Source organism: Chelonia mydas, chromosome 4, assembly GCF_015237465.2.
Source record: "Chelonia mydas isolate rCheMyd1 chromosome 4, rCheMyd1.pri.v2, whole genome shotgun sequence".
In the NCBI taxonomy this organism is placed as follows: Eukaryota; Metazoa; Chordata; order Testudines; family Cheloniidae; genus Chelonia; species Chelonia mydas.
The window spans coordinates 128688226-128703349 of NC_057852.1; the positions used below are offsets into that span (position 1 = coordinate 128688226).

At 43.5% G+C, this 15124-nt stretch overlaps 1 long non-coding RNA gene across 1 annotated transcript; it reads right to left on the bottom strand.

Annotated features, from left to right (window-relative positions):
- Positions 1-514: 514 nt before the first annotated feature.
- On the bottom strand, positions 515-11206 carry LOC122465521. The gene is made up of 3 exons (XR_006290437.1): positions 11171-11206; positions 2725-2732; positions 515-727 (listed from the first exon to the last, which is right to left on the bottom strand). It is a non-coding gene; the product is annotated as an uncharacterized LOC122465521 (long non-coding RNA).
- Positions 11207-15124: the final 3918 nt, after the last annotated feature.

Genomic DNA, 15124 nt, shown 5'->3' on the forward strand with positions numbered 1-15124 from the left:
GTCATAAAGTGGCTACACAAGCTTTCTAGTGTAGACGTGGCCTAAGTCTTTGTATGGGCTGCAGGGGAAGGAAGCAGCCAATTTGCTGTTTCTGCTCATCCAAGTAGCTTCTGGAGGCTTTGCAAAGTGGTCGCCATTTGTCAGATGATGTGTGGCTTGTATTGTAAGGATAGTGGGAGCTTGGATCCTGCCTATAGGAAGGAGTGCGTAGACTTGAGTGGACAAAGGGAAGCTGCTGAGTTTATTGTAATAAATCAGCCTGTAAATTCCAGCAGGCTGGGAGCTGTAGAAATGAGAAGATGAAATTAGACTGTGGTTTGTGGTTTCTCAAAAGGTGCCCAAAATCTGGCACATGCTTGCCTGCTCTGGGAGTGGGTAGGAAACAGCTGTTACATCGAATATCAGAAATGGAACAAAGGTTTTTGTACTGTATCACTGTGAGAGGGAAGCTCTGTCCCTGCTGACAATAATCTCCAGCGTCATCCACCTCGACCCGGCAGACTGTAAAAGTGAAGTCGGTTCTAGACCTGCTGCCACTGAACCGATCTGGGATCCCAGAGGGACGGGTGGAAGCGCTGTGTATGAGGCGCTTAGGAGCTTGTCCTTATCTCTGTTGGTACCAGGACATGTAGCTGCCAACATTGGAACTGGCTTTGCAGTTGATGATGACTCTGTCTCCTGGAGATACTGACAGGGATTCTGGAGTCTGAGTCAGCACAATCTGCCCCTCAGAATCTGGCAGAGAGGAAAAACATTATAAGAAAAATAAGGAAAATCAAATTAAATGCTATTAAAAAAGGAGAGCTGCAAATAGTGCCTAATTTTCAGTTGAACCACTGAGTTACATTAAAGTCTGTGTCCTCTGGAAATGTCTCCTTGTGATCTCATGGGATGAAGAATTAATGGTGATTTGATGAAGAGATCTATGATGATGATTATCTTAATCTAATACCTCCCCTGGTGGTGGTCTTACCCTGAATCCACAGCACTAGGAGCCAGATCAGATGAGTCTGTGAAATCATCCTTGTCCCTCTGGTCTGACAGTCACTGAGAATCTAAGGCATAAAGACTAAGAAATGAAACTTTTATATCTGCCCGGCATTGCAAGGAAATGTCACTCAGGTGGAAATATGCAAAGCAGCTGCTCTGTGTAAGTGAGCATTCCCTGTGGCCTAGTGCGGAGTGTGTAGAGAGAGAGCCATGTGCAGCCTTTGGTCTGAAAATGCAGCACCTACGGATGAAATCGAGTATTATTGCTCACCTGTCAGCTAAGGCTTTTATAATCATTAAAAGCTTTAGGTGAACATCCAGTGTTTGTGTCTGTATCATTGATAAGTTGCAGCCAGATTCTGAGAAGTACCTTACTTCAAAAGCAATCGTACTGATTTCGGTGGCACTGTTTGTGCAGGAAGGTACTATTCAGCTCTTGAGTTACCGCGTTTTAGATTAGAGTTGGGCCTGAACCGAAATCCCAGGTTCAAGCAGCTCCAAATTATGGAAGAGTTTGGCTGTGCATCTGGAACTGAGTGTCACGACTGGCCCCTCTCTCTTTAAAGGACTGAACCAAAGTCCTGAATCCAACCTCCTTGAAATGTTAATAAATTTAGCTCTCAATCTGTCTCCAGTACATGCTTTGGCCCATCTGTAGCTTGGATCCTGCAGCACATTCATGGACAGGCCATCATGGTTCTGGATAGTTCACACCTAGAGTCACCTGGAATAGCCATGAGTAGAGAAGTGAGATAGGAAGAGCTTTAAGGTTGAAGGAGATTTGAGCAATTAAAGATCTTGCTGAAGAATGCCATTAACAATAACAGGAACCGAGTCCATTTATGAAGTTTGTGTGAGGTTTGTGCTGATGATTGACAGCTTTGGGAAGAGGAGATGTGAGGCCTGACCATCTCCTTCCATGGGGAGTGAAAGTAAGCTGTGCATGGATCCCGTCGAAGAGCTTTCTCCAATCCATTCTGTTGCCGGGGCCCCTTGTGCAAGAAGCAGCGCTTCTGCCCCCGAACACTGCACAACATGGGAGATGCACAGGAGGTCAGGGGCATCGGTGTGGTGGTGACTCTGCTTCTTTGTTGGTTCTAGGGCTGTCTGCCTTTCTCCCACAGTCCTGAGCCACTGGGACCATGCTGACAAGGTTTCCCCTGGCTGGCCTCCCCTTGAGACCCCCACTACTCCCAAGGACACACACGGGTAGCAGTGGAAGAGTTAATGCTCACTCAGGTTACATTAAGTCTGTGAAGTGTTTGGGGGAACTTGGTCAAGTTACTTCACGTCTGCTTCAGTTTTCCCCATCTTTAACTATAGTGACTTTTCCTGTAGAACACTTTGAGATCAGTGTACAAAGACCAGCAGAGAAAAGCTAAATATTATTACTTCATAGCACATGACTGTTCCATAGGCTTTCGCTGCTGTGGTCTTGGTGGTGCTGGGAAACTAACTCGTTAGCCATGACAACTGTATGTTAATGTAACTCAGTGGTTCAACTTAAAATTCCCTATACGTGTGTTAGCAAGTTAATAGAGCGCATAGAAACTAACCAGTGGGATCTTGGCTGGAGAGTTTTTGATGGAATGTTGATCTGAATGTTTTCCTCAGAGGAGCCAAAGTCATTGGATTTTCTTCCAATTTATACCAGCTTAATTCAGAGAAGAATCTGACCCTTAGTTGTATTTTTTTAAATTAGCTAACAGCCAAAACGTTCTGGATTTAATACACTCTGCCTTCTCTCTGGTTTTGTCATCTTGTCAGCTGATCGGAGCAGACAGGCAAATGAATAGTGTTGTAATTTGATGAGCAGTATATAGAAGACACAAGAACAGTATGTGAGGGATGTAAGCCTATTTGCCACGTGTGGTGTGGTAGAGACTGGTCGCAGATTTTGCTGTAACCCCCAGGAAAAGCCTTCCCTGTTGCGTGTTCTGACTTTATCTAAACCATCAAATCTTCCTTACTGTTACGTAAGAATGAAAGAAGAATGTTTCCATCCTGTCCTAGCAGTGGTTAGACTTCACTCCCCCTGCGGGGGAAATGACTGTGAAGATTAAGTCAAAAGAAAGCAGCCGAGTGGTGCCTGAAGTCTGACCCTAGCACTGTCCCCATATGGAGAGCAGCAGGTGCACAAACACTGTGAGTCTGTACACGAAGCAGCTGATTCACAGAGCAAAGCAAATGGAATAGTACAGTACTAATCTGTCATACAGATTTGTACGCAGTTTGATCGCCCCAGGGAGCCCACAAGCAAAACCCTTCAAGAGAGTGTGAATGGCTTAAGACTACGTGGTATCCAAAGCACTGATTATAGCAGAGAGGTTCAGATTTCACAAGTGAAATCAGCTTGCATGTGAATCTATTTCCCCCTTGGTGACAGGGTTAAAAAAGACTGTCATAAGACTGTGCTTTTAAGGATGGGCTTAACAAGGCCCTAAGAGAAAACTGTGTGTGGATTGCTTAATGAAAGCAAACACAAGAGGCTTCTAACTGAGGAAAATCTGACTTTTAAAGGCTCAGTAGAAATTGGACTAGCAATGGAAAGTGTGGCATGGGAGCTAAAACAGAAGTAGAAACTCAGGCAAGAGGTGGTCCACTCAGCAGACAGACCCATGTTATGGGTGTGGAAAAGTGTTCCACACTCCCCGTGACTGCTGATTTAAACATGCCTGACAGTGTAATAAAAAAGGGCAGAGCCAAGCGGTTTGGCTCGCTGAGAGAAATAAGAAAGAGTATAGGGTATAGATAAAGGAATATCAGTGTATACTCTGTGGACAGAGGCAGTGGGGTAGCCAGTGCGAGAGTGGGGTAGCCAGCCTGGATACGTCTAGCGTGAGGAGAAATGGCCAGTCAGCGATCTGGGTGACCCTGCGGGTGACGGGAAAAATGCTCTATATGGAATTGGACACAGGCCCGCAGTGTCCATTGTCTCACACTCAGGAAATTTTGAAAAATACCATATTGAGGGAGACACCGATGTTGCTAAAAACATATGCAGGTGCAAAGATAGTGCCCATTGGAGTGATGCAAGTGAAGTGGAGTGTAGCAATAAGCAACACTTTTTTAGACTTGTAGGTCATTGAGAAGGGGGGACTGGTCCTGTGGGGCTGTGAATGTTTACATAAGGTTCTCCTGGCTTGGAAATCTATTAAGATGCTGCAGACTTTAAAAAGTGGCCTGGAGCGAGTTGGGAGCTCCTCTCATTCCAACAGTAAACAAAAATAGAGGGGAAAAAAAGAAGAAGAAAGTGGTGCCGTAAGAATATGTGGATATTTTAAAGTGATGCAGAACATCTGGAAACCCTGAAAAGGGTATTAAATGTATAGAAGAATCTGGGTTATGACTTATGAGCCAATCGCATAAAATACAAATTTGTCAAGGACTCAATAGCTTATCGTGGGCACATTATTGATGCACAAGTTCTGCCTAAACCTCAGAAGAAGATTAAAGCGGTCCTGGAAGTGCCACCAACAGGGGATGTGTCACAACTTAGATCATTTCTAGGTTTTATTAGCTACTAGAGCTGATTTGTACCAAACCCAGCAACTGTTTTGCATCCACTGAACTGTTTGGTGCAGGATGGTCAAAAGTGACTATGGTCATGTGAGTATCAAAAAGCTTTCCCGGAAGCAAAATAATTGATCACATCTGACAACTGTCTTTGTGTCTCTAAGTGATGCTGCTACACAGAGTCCTCCAAGTATATTCTTAATGTGTGAGCAGATGTTCCCTTTTGGGAAGTCCAAGTTGGGTTATTGTTAGTTTGGGTTACGCAGGGCTCTGAGGAAAGGTAGCTGTGTGAGCAGCAGCAGGAAGGTTGCTCTCTGTGTTAGTCTCTGATTAAATTCTTGAGGCAGATTTGCTCCCTGGGACATGTGCACTGGGATGAGATTCTGGTAGAGAGGTTTGCCTGCTTGCTGTTTTTAATCACCTCAGTTTCAGAACTGGTGTATGTGAGTAAATAAAACAAGTTTAGCTTAGTATTCTTAAAGTCAGCATCACTAATTTCTCTTATGCTGAGAAGCTGACTTGAAAGGACCAAACATCTGCTCGGCAGGGACTCAGCACTAGTTTCAGGAGTGGGGCACTGGTGTAGGAAAGAGACAACAGTATTATAGAAAGATCAGCAGTGGGAGCAGGGGGCTCGGCCTGGTGTTGTAAGACTGCCAAAATGCTGTCTGAAAACTAGCAATTATGTATGGGAAGCAGCTGTTAGAATGAAAGGGACAGGATGGGGAAGTTTTTGTATTGGTCTGTATCACTGTGAGAGGTGCACTTTTATGCTGCTGACAATAGTAATCTCCAGCATCTTCAGCTTCAACTCTGCTGATTGTGAGAGTATAATCAGTGCCAGAGCCACTGCCGCTGAACCGGTCTGGGATCCCAGAGGCACGGTTGGAAGCAAGATAGATGAGGAGCTTTGGAGCTTGTCCTGATTTCTGTTGGTACCAGGCTAGTAAGTGATTGCTACCACTGGTGAGACTTGAACTGGCTTTGCAGTTGATGGTGACTCTGTCTCCTGGAGACACTGCCAGGGATTCTGGAGTCTGAGTCAGCACAATCTGCCCACTGGACTCTGAATTAAGAAACAGAATATAAATTAGCATGAACATGCATAGTCTCTCTCTACATAGTGTTTCTATCTCTCTGTGTAGTCTGTACATTTGGTGTATCTCTCAATAGTATAGATAATCCAAATACCCAATATTTTGTCTTGATAAATATTCCCTTGTGCGTCTTTCCATACATCTGATAGTTCATCTTCTGAGAATAACATTAATAAGAAGTTTGACGTGGTTCTTTTATTCCACATAGTTTCCAATTGCTTGTATTTTTCTCAAATCTGTTTTTTCTTTTAATTGTCGTTAGAAGACCAGCATTTCAGAAGTTACTGTCACTAAGTGAGGAATGTTTACAGATCAATAATAAAAAATTCTAGAGCTCTTAAATTTTTCTGTGGATCATTGTGACTTAAATTATCCAGTGTCCCCTTCGTTTGATTCTTACCTTGGATCCAGAGCACTAACAGCCAGATCAACTGAACCTGAGCGATCATCTTGCTACGTCTGACTGACACAGTGCTGATCAACAAACTGTAGCCAATGAAATGGAACATTTATAAGGGCTGAGAGCTGCAGAGAGTGTTACTTTGGGTGTGAGATATGCAAACTTAGTTCAGAGATGGAAATGTCCATGTGAGCTAAAAACATGCAGAAAAAGGGAAGTAAAAGGGGCCATGGATGAAATCGGCAAGTTCAACCTTATGGACCCTGGGGCAGCATCCTCAATTTGTGTTCAAATGGCAATTCTGATGATAGTGAAGGTGGTGGCTAGAGGTACCTATCTTGCTCAAGACCCTATTTTGTTGAACAAATCCATATTAGGTTGCAGTTCCTGTTCCTCACTTTGTGTTGAAATGGCATTTGTCAGGGTGGAATGGGAAAAGATGCTCTCAGCTCATCAGTGTTGCTCAGCTGCTTGTTAACATTTAAATGGTTCTAATAGCTTCTTTTTGAGGAGATTCCTATCAGTGGTGTGATCTCCATGCATCAGGGGATCTGCACAGGGGCCTAATCTTCCCTTTCCTACTACTCCCTACTGGGTTTATTAGTCATTACCTCAGAGACCGTATTGTTATGCACAGTGTTGTGGGAACCTTAATCCTGAATCTCCTATTTTGCCCTTAAAATCCCAAAGGTAACAGTGTATAGGAATAGGCTAGTGTTCCATGAAATGGTTTGGGAGCCCTGTGGCAGTGCTCCCTGTGTTCTGTTTAACATTAAATAACTAGACCATGATTATTATTCCTGGAGATTTAAAGTTAGACTCCTAAATCCATATTTCAGCCCTTAAACTGTCTGGCCTCCTTTTCAAAAACACGGAGCTCTCAGCTACCACTGGAAAGAGAGTTGAATATGGCCATCTTGTGTCAGTTGTGGGGAAGTTTAGCTTCTTGTTTAAGGAGGTTAGATATGCAACTCAGCTGCTCTGTAAATGGCCACGTCCTGTGTGGGGCATAGGTGGGTAGAGCTCACGGCAAAGAAATACTGTACTTTGTGCACAAACACACCAAATACTCCTAACCCCACCAAAAAAATACCTCTCAATAATGACACTCAGTAGTTTGAAAAACATGTTAAACGAATAACTTCTTGTCCTGAAAGGTTAATTTACCTTCCACTATCAGAAGACAGGATCCTAAGTTAGATGGACCACTAGGCTGACCCAGTATGGCCATTCTTATGTTCTGACCTGTTAAAAGAATAGATAAAGGAAGTGAATACACTTCTGATTTTTCAATGTCTTTTAAGTGATTTAGAAACATAGCACTGTGATGTTATCTGATTAAAATATGACCATGTAGATCAGGGGTTTCCAAACTTTATGAGACGAGGGCCATATTAGATTTTTGAAGGGTCTTCGCAGGCCGAAGTGACTGTGAAAGAAATTAAATATATGCAAAATCATTAAAAAAACAACACTACTCGACTCTGTGTCAGTGCTGCATTAAATTCTAAATCAGGTGTAAAAGTTAACCGATGCAGGTATTGTGAAATCACACACAATATTTGTCAATACATTAGAAATCATTTCACTTTATTTTTTTTTATTTTATTTCTAAAAACTCACATTTGTATCATACAAATACGCATATTCAAAAATAAAAAAATATTATTTTAGAATTCGTGAGAAGTAGGGTACTGATGTTTTTCTGACAAAATTGCATTTAGCTGTAGTTCAAAGTTAGTGTTCCCTGTCCTCAAAATTGATTATAAATGTTCATCAGACGAGGCCGATCTGTAGTTGGATTTCACATATTTCATCATCGAAAATGTTTTTTTCACGCACATAAGTGGCTCCCATTGTTGGTTGGGACTGTTTGGTTCTATAGTGCTGCAGTTAAAATTTAACCATTATGCAATTGTTAATTTCCATCTTCTTAACTCCATTTATTGGAGATGTAATTAAGCTTGTATTTTTACTCTAAGGCAGGGATCCGTGCCTGCTCGGCAGCAACTCTCCCCTAAGTTGGAGGGGATGCTGGCTCCCGGGAGCACTCACCCCTCCGCACGGCTCAGCTGAGCTACCCCCGCCCCTGTGCGCGAGCTGCGGCAGCCACTCCCCCTGCCTGCTCGGCGTGCCTACTCAGCTGCAGCCTGCCTGCTTTGTGCTGATGGGTATCTATGCCTGCCTATTTGCTTCTCCTGCTCTGCTGCAGCAACGACTCTCCCCTAAGTTGGCTCCCTTTTTGGGGGGACACTGGCTCCTGGGGCACTCACCCCTCTGCACAGTTCAGTTAGGCTGAGATAACCATGTTCATAAACTCAGTGTAATCCAGTGACTGTTTATTCTATAACTTTTATATTTTGGTAATCTCGAAGGCCTTGAACGGTATGGGCCCAGTTGTGCCAGATACCATACAAAGAAATAATAGGTGACAGTCCTTGCCACAAAGCGCTTACTAACTAAATGGATTTTGATTGCAGACTATAGTTTATGGTCAGTATACAACATTTCTAGATCTTTTAAAATTTTGAGTTGATTATTGTCCTTTTGATTCATCAAATTGCTTCTTAGTTTAATCCTGACCCTGGATCCAGAGCACTAACAGCCAGATGAGCTGAGCCTGTGAGATCATCTTGATACGCCTGAGTGGTCTGATACTGACCAACAGACTGTAACAAGGGACACGGAACATTTGTAGCAGCTCAGAGAGGCAGGCGGAAGAGAAATATGCAAATTGGGTTCAGGGATGAAAATTTACACCTGGTCCATAAACATGCACAAAAAGAGGGGCCCTGAGTGATATAGGCAACTTCAGCCAGATGCTCCTGGGTACAGAGCCTTTCTGTTAAAATGACATTTTTCAAGGATGAGTGGGAGTAAATATTCTCAGCATATTATTTCTGGAGCGCTGGTTAATATCACTTTATACTGGAGATCTCCTCACAGATGATACAGATGGTGTGATCTCTTTGGCAGAATATCTCCAGAAGCAAGAGGGCTTCAAGAAGGGAAAATCCTCAGTTAGCAGCGGTGGTCTTGATTAGCCCAATCTGTGCCCTTCCTGCCCATCCTCATCTATACCTATACCGCAAAAAGTTTTGGTTTTGCTGAACTGACATTTTCAACGAAAAACTGTTGTCAGAAAATTCCCAACCAGCTCTAATTTTCTCCTTTACTTCAGTCCAGTATTTAATCTGTTTTGATGAAATCAGCAGTATTACAGAAACATTATTTTAGTCTAATCGGCTATTTTCTTTTCCCTTTTAAAAGGCAGATTCTATATGTCTGTGGAAAAGAAGCTTGGTGCTAATCAATTCTATCCAGCAACTGATTAGTAAATAAGTGCTAGCAGTGTGCGGTGTCCCTGTCTAGAGCAGCTTACATTGTAAGTAGGGGAGATCTTTGTTTCAGAAGATGGGGAAACCGAGGCAGAGAGAGAGCTGATGTATTCAGGGGCACACAACGACTTAATGGGGAAGGGAAATAGTCTCATAAGCTTTTGATATTTAACACTAGGCTCATTCCTGTAGAGCACTTTGCCTCCCATTGGTCCTTATGGCCATGAAAATTCCCATTGATGTCACTGGTAGTGTTGCTCACGTAATGGCTACAGCATGGGGCTCTGAGTAGACTTCCTAGAGAGACTGCCTCCACAGCTAAACCCCTGCCGAGAACAGCAGCATGGTCCATGGGACTGAGGCTGTGTGCTGCTGCCCAGGGCTAAGTGACTAGCAGATAAGGTGTAACTGCTGCAGGCTAAAAAGGGAACTGGAGTCAGCACTTTGCCTCTCCTATTCGAGATTGTCTGAAATCTAGACCAGATTCTGTAGGTTATTGGAATACGGAAGTGACTCAGGAATTGTAGTGTAGACATTCCTTTTCTCTGTCCCACCTGTGAACTGCCTGATGGGCATGCACCATATTGGGGAAAGGAGGCTAACTGCTTGTATGGGGAGGGAGACAGTCACTCTGCTCGTTCTGCTTTCACAAGTAATTTCTGGATGCTTTATACAGTGGTAGCCATTTGTCATCTGAAATGTTAGACCTATATTGTAAAGTTAGTGGGAAATCGGATCCAGCCTGTAAGAGCAAATACTCTTCAGTAGTTAAAAGGAAGATATTAATAATTACTCTGCAAAAATTCCAGTCTTTGTGCTACTACAGTGTGGGGGAGCTGTAGAAATGACAGGAAGGAATGGATAACGGGGTGAGCTGCCTGAAATAGACAGACGCTTCACCACTCTGACACAGCAGCAGTTGGAACAATGCCTTTTCTGTCTATAGGGAATAGCTGTTAGAGTGAGGAATTGAAGCTGAAGAAAGCAGGGAGGTTTTTGCATTGCTCTGTATCACTGTGAGGGGAGAGCTTTGAGCTTGTTGATGATGATAATAATCTCCAGCATCATCAGCTTCTACCCGGCTTATTGTAAAAGTGAAGTGAGTACCAGACCCGCTGCCGCTGAACTGGTCTGGAACACCAGAGGGATGGGTGGAAACGCTGTGGATAAGGAGTTTAGGAGCTTGTCCTGATTTCTGTTGGTACCAGGCCATGTAGCTACTAACACTGGAACTGGCTTTGCAGTTGATGGTGACTCTGTCTCCTGGAGACACTGCCACGGATTCTGGAGTCTGAGTCATCAGGATCTGCCCCCAGGCATCTGGGTGAGAGGAAAAATATAATAAAAAAATCACATGAAATACTATTATAAAAGTAAATCTGCAAATATCTACTGTCTAATTTTAATTTAAACCATCTAGTTGCATTATCTGTGTCTATTGGAGAGATCATAGAATCACAGAATATCAGGGCTGGAAGGGACCTCAGGAGGTCATCTAGTCCAACCCCCTGCTCAAAGCAGGACCAATCCCCAACTAAATCATCCCAGCCAGGGCTTTGTCAAGCCGCGCCTTAAAAATCTCAAAGGAAGGCGATTCCACCACCTCCATAGGTAACCCATTCCAGTGCTTTACCACCCTCCTAGTGAAAAAGTTGTTCCTAATATCCAACCTAAACCTCCCCCACTGCAACTTGAGACCATTACATCTCCAGATATCTCCAGTGAGCTCATGGGATGAAGAATTAATGTGTGTTTGATGAAGAAATCTATGATGATTAAGTCTTGGTGAGAGATTCTTCATCTAATACTTCCCATGATGATGTTGTTACCCTGAATCCAGAGCACTAGGATCCAGATGAGATGAGTCTGTGAAATCATTTTTGTCTCTCTAGCCTGAAAGACTGTGAGAATCTAAGGTACAATCTCTAAGAAATAACACTTTATATGTGCCCTGCATTGCAAGGAGATGTCACTCAGGTGGAAATATGCAAAGCAGCTGCTCTGTGTAAATGTCCATTCTCTGTTCCCCAGTGCAAAGAGAGGACCTTGTATAGCTCAGTCTCAGAATGCAGCTTCTGTTGATTGAACTGAGTATTGCACACACAAAGTCGGCTATGGCTCTTGTTATCAATGTATGTTTTAATGCAGTACCCAGTGTGTGTGTCTGTATCACTGGTAACTTTCAGCCAGAATCTGAGAAGCTTCCTTTGTGGAGTATCTTACTTTGCAAGTCCTTCTATTGATATCTGTGGGACTGCTTGTGGGCTGAGATACTACTTAGTATGAGTGCCATTGCTGCCCCTTCCGAGACACACACCTTGTTCAACACCTGCATCTCTGGGTTGTTCGTGCAGCCCTTTTACCTGTCTGATCTTCCTCTCAGGACACTTGCCTGTGAATGTTGGGTGATCCTGGTTGCTTTTCCTAACTCTGTTTCTAGGGCCCTGCAAATCCCTTCAGGGTTTCCAACTTCAGGATTTGAAAAACCACGACCACTAACCAGAATAAACATTATAATAAAATAACAGTAGCTTTCAAGAACCATTCTATGTCCTACTCTAGTGAGAAAACATAATCTTATAAGAGCCCATCAGTGCTACCCTTCCTGACCACTGTCTAGCTGTCCACCACCCTCTGTCACCCTTCTCCCTCCCGCCTCCTGATGACCCTTCCAATTCACACCCCTGCAAAGATCCAATCAGGCAGTTTGAGTGGAGGTTCCATCCAGGAGTCCAATCCCCATGTCTCTGTGCACCTAATGGTGTATGTTCTTCTTGATCTTCATCCCACAACATACACCATCATACAACTCCACTTGGCATCTCTTGTCCTTTAACAGCATCTGATACTATACAATTTCATATTAGCATAATCTCTTCTTCACAGTGAGTTAGGCTTTGTTTATATAAATGTTTTGCAGGCATAGCTATACTGATTGAACTATACTGGCAAACCGTCCTAGTGTAGTTGCAGCTTCTGCCAGCACAGCTTACACCAGTTCCCCAAGAGACGTAATCTATACCAGCAGAAACACTTTAAGCCTCCATATCTGCATCTACACTAGTTCTTCTAGCAGCATAGCTATGTTGGTCAAAAATCACACCCATGGTAGCATAGCTGTGCTGGTGAGAAGTATTAAGTATAGCTCAGGCCAAAGGAGAATAGAACTTTGTCCTATATTTGCAAAGTTTAGATTAGAGTGCTCCTGAACCAAAATCCCAGATACAAAGAGCTCCAAACGATGGACAAGTTTGTCTGAGCATCTGGAAGTGACTTTCATGATTGCTCACTTGCCCTATCAAGGACCTAAACAGAGTGCTCATACCAACCTCCAGTATGGATGTGGATCTCAGGTATGTGTATCTTGGTCTCACCAGAGCCTGGGGCCTTCAGCAGATTCACAGAAGGGTCTTCACAAGGATGTTTAATTTCACAGTAACTCATCTCATGTATCAGAGTAGCAGCCGTGTTAGTCTGTATTCGCAAAAAGAAAAGGAGTACTTGTGACACCTTAGAGACTAACCAATTTATTTGAGCTTAAGCTTTCGTGAGCTACAGCTCACTTCATCGGATGTAGTTATAATTAAACTTGGGCAGAGAAGCGGGATATTAGGGGCTGTAAGGAATTGAGAGTTGAATGGGATTTAAACAACTAGAGTTTTTCTGAAGGAGAGGAAGAAAAATTGCAAGGATCTTCTCCTACAACTTTCTCCCATCCCTTTTGTTGCTGGGGTCCCTTGTGGAAGAGTCAGCACATCCAGCTGGAGGAATTGGAGAAAGTACCGAGGAGAGCTACAAATATAATTACAAGTCCAGAAATATGACCTACCAGGAAAGATTGAAAACACTGGATTTGTTTAGTCTAGACAAGAGACGACTGAGGGGGGACATAAGTCTTCAAGAATGTAAAAAGTTAGGGTTATAAAGTGGAGGGTGATAATTTGGACAGGACAAGAAGTAATGTGCTTAAACTGCAGCAAGGGAGATTTAGGTTAGATATTAGGAAAAACTTCCAAACAGTAAGCATAGTTAAGAACCGTAACAAATTACCTAGGGAGATTGTGGAATCTTTGTCATTGGAAGTTTTTAAGGACAGGTTAGACAAACACCTGTCAGGGATGATCTAGATAATACTAGATGACCTATTGAGGTCCCTTCCAGTCTTACATTTCTATGATTGTCTCACTGAAGGCTTTTCTGCTGGTATTCAAGTTGGGTGAACAATGAGTTCTGCCACTGGGCTCACTGTGGGAGCTTCCCCAATTGGCTTTGCTGGTCTCTGCCTCAGTTTTCCCATCAATAACAATGGTGCCCCTGCACTGTACAGCACTTTGAAATCTGTGGATGAAGAGCAGTAGATAAGTGCTAAGTATTATTGCTTCATAGCACATGTCTGTTCCGTGGGCTTTCGCTGCACAGACCTACCAGGTCCTGGAGGTACTGGGATCCTCTAACTCATCAGCTATGATGACTTGTGCACACGTTTTCCCCTTTATGTGTATTTACAGGTTAATAGGAATGAAAAACTAAATGATGCTATTCTAGCTGGATAGGATGTCATTACTATCATTACAGTATGGAATGTCATTATGTTGTCCTCAAAGGAGACAAAGTCAATGGATTTACTTCCAGTTTATAACAGCTTAACTCAGAGATGGCTTTGGGCCTTGGTTATTAGGGAACAGACTGGCAATAGGATAGTGTTGCTAAGTGACAGAGCAGCGTAGAGAACAACAGAATGGATATAGAAGGGAAGCTTTACTGAGGTTGCTGGGCATAAGAACGGGCCATACTGGGTCAGACCAAAGGTCCATCTAGCCCAGTATCCTGTCTTCCAACAGTGGCCAATACCAGGTGCTTCAGAGGGAATGAACAGAACAGGTAATCATCAAGTAATCCATTCCCTCTCGCCCATTCCCAGCTTCTGGCAAACAGAGGCGAGGGAGACTTCAGGGCTTGGTTTTGCATCCCTGCCCATTCTGGCTAATAGCCATTGATGGACCTATCCTCCATGCACTTATCTAATTCTTTTTTGAACCCTATTATAGTCTTGACCTTCATAACATCGTCTGGCAAAGAGTTCCACAGGTTGACTAAGCGTTGTGTGAACATAAACTACTTCTCTAGCACCCATACTGACTACACACAACCTGTTCTACCACATGGAAACCCAAGAGGTCTCCCGAAGTTCTGGGCTGGGCAGTTACGGAATGGGTTGCTGATTGGGCTACAAGAAGCAGAGTGAGGCTTTTAAGAAAAAAATCAAAAAGGAAATGGCCCGCACAGACAATCTGTGTGTTTGTTTGGTATCCATCTTTTTTTGCTATTAATCTAACTCTTCTCACTGTTTACAGTTAAAAGAGAGCTTGGGAGGCTGGGCTAAGTTTTACAAGTAATATGGAATATTTTCCATTCAACAGAAGCAGAGAATTGAGATTTGCAGTTTGTGAGTTGAGAACTTCTTTTAAGCAATGACGGAAAGAGGCTTCAGAAAGCAGTGGGACCATGGTGATGCTGACAATAGTGAACTCTGCTTTGAGCCTACTGATTGTCGGAGTGTCGTAAGGGTCAGACTCACTAAAACTGAACTGGTCTGGGATTCCCAAGGGACAGGAGGCAGAATCTGAATGAAGCAGAGTAGGAGCTTGTTCAGGTACCTGTTAGCACCAGACATTTTCAGTGACAATGAAGGAACGAGGTCAGATTACACCTCTGTCCAGTGTGAGGCCCCCTGCACCAGCCCATGGCCACTGGATCCAGAGTGGTTGGGGAGGCTGGGAGCA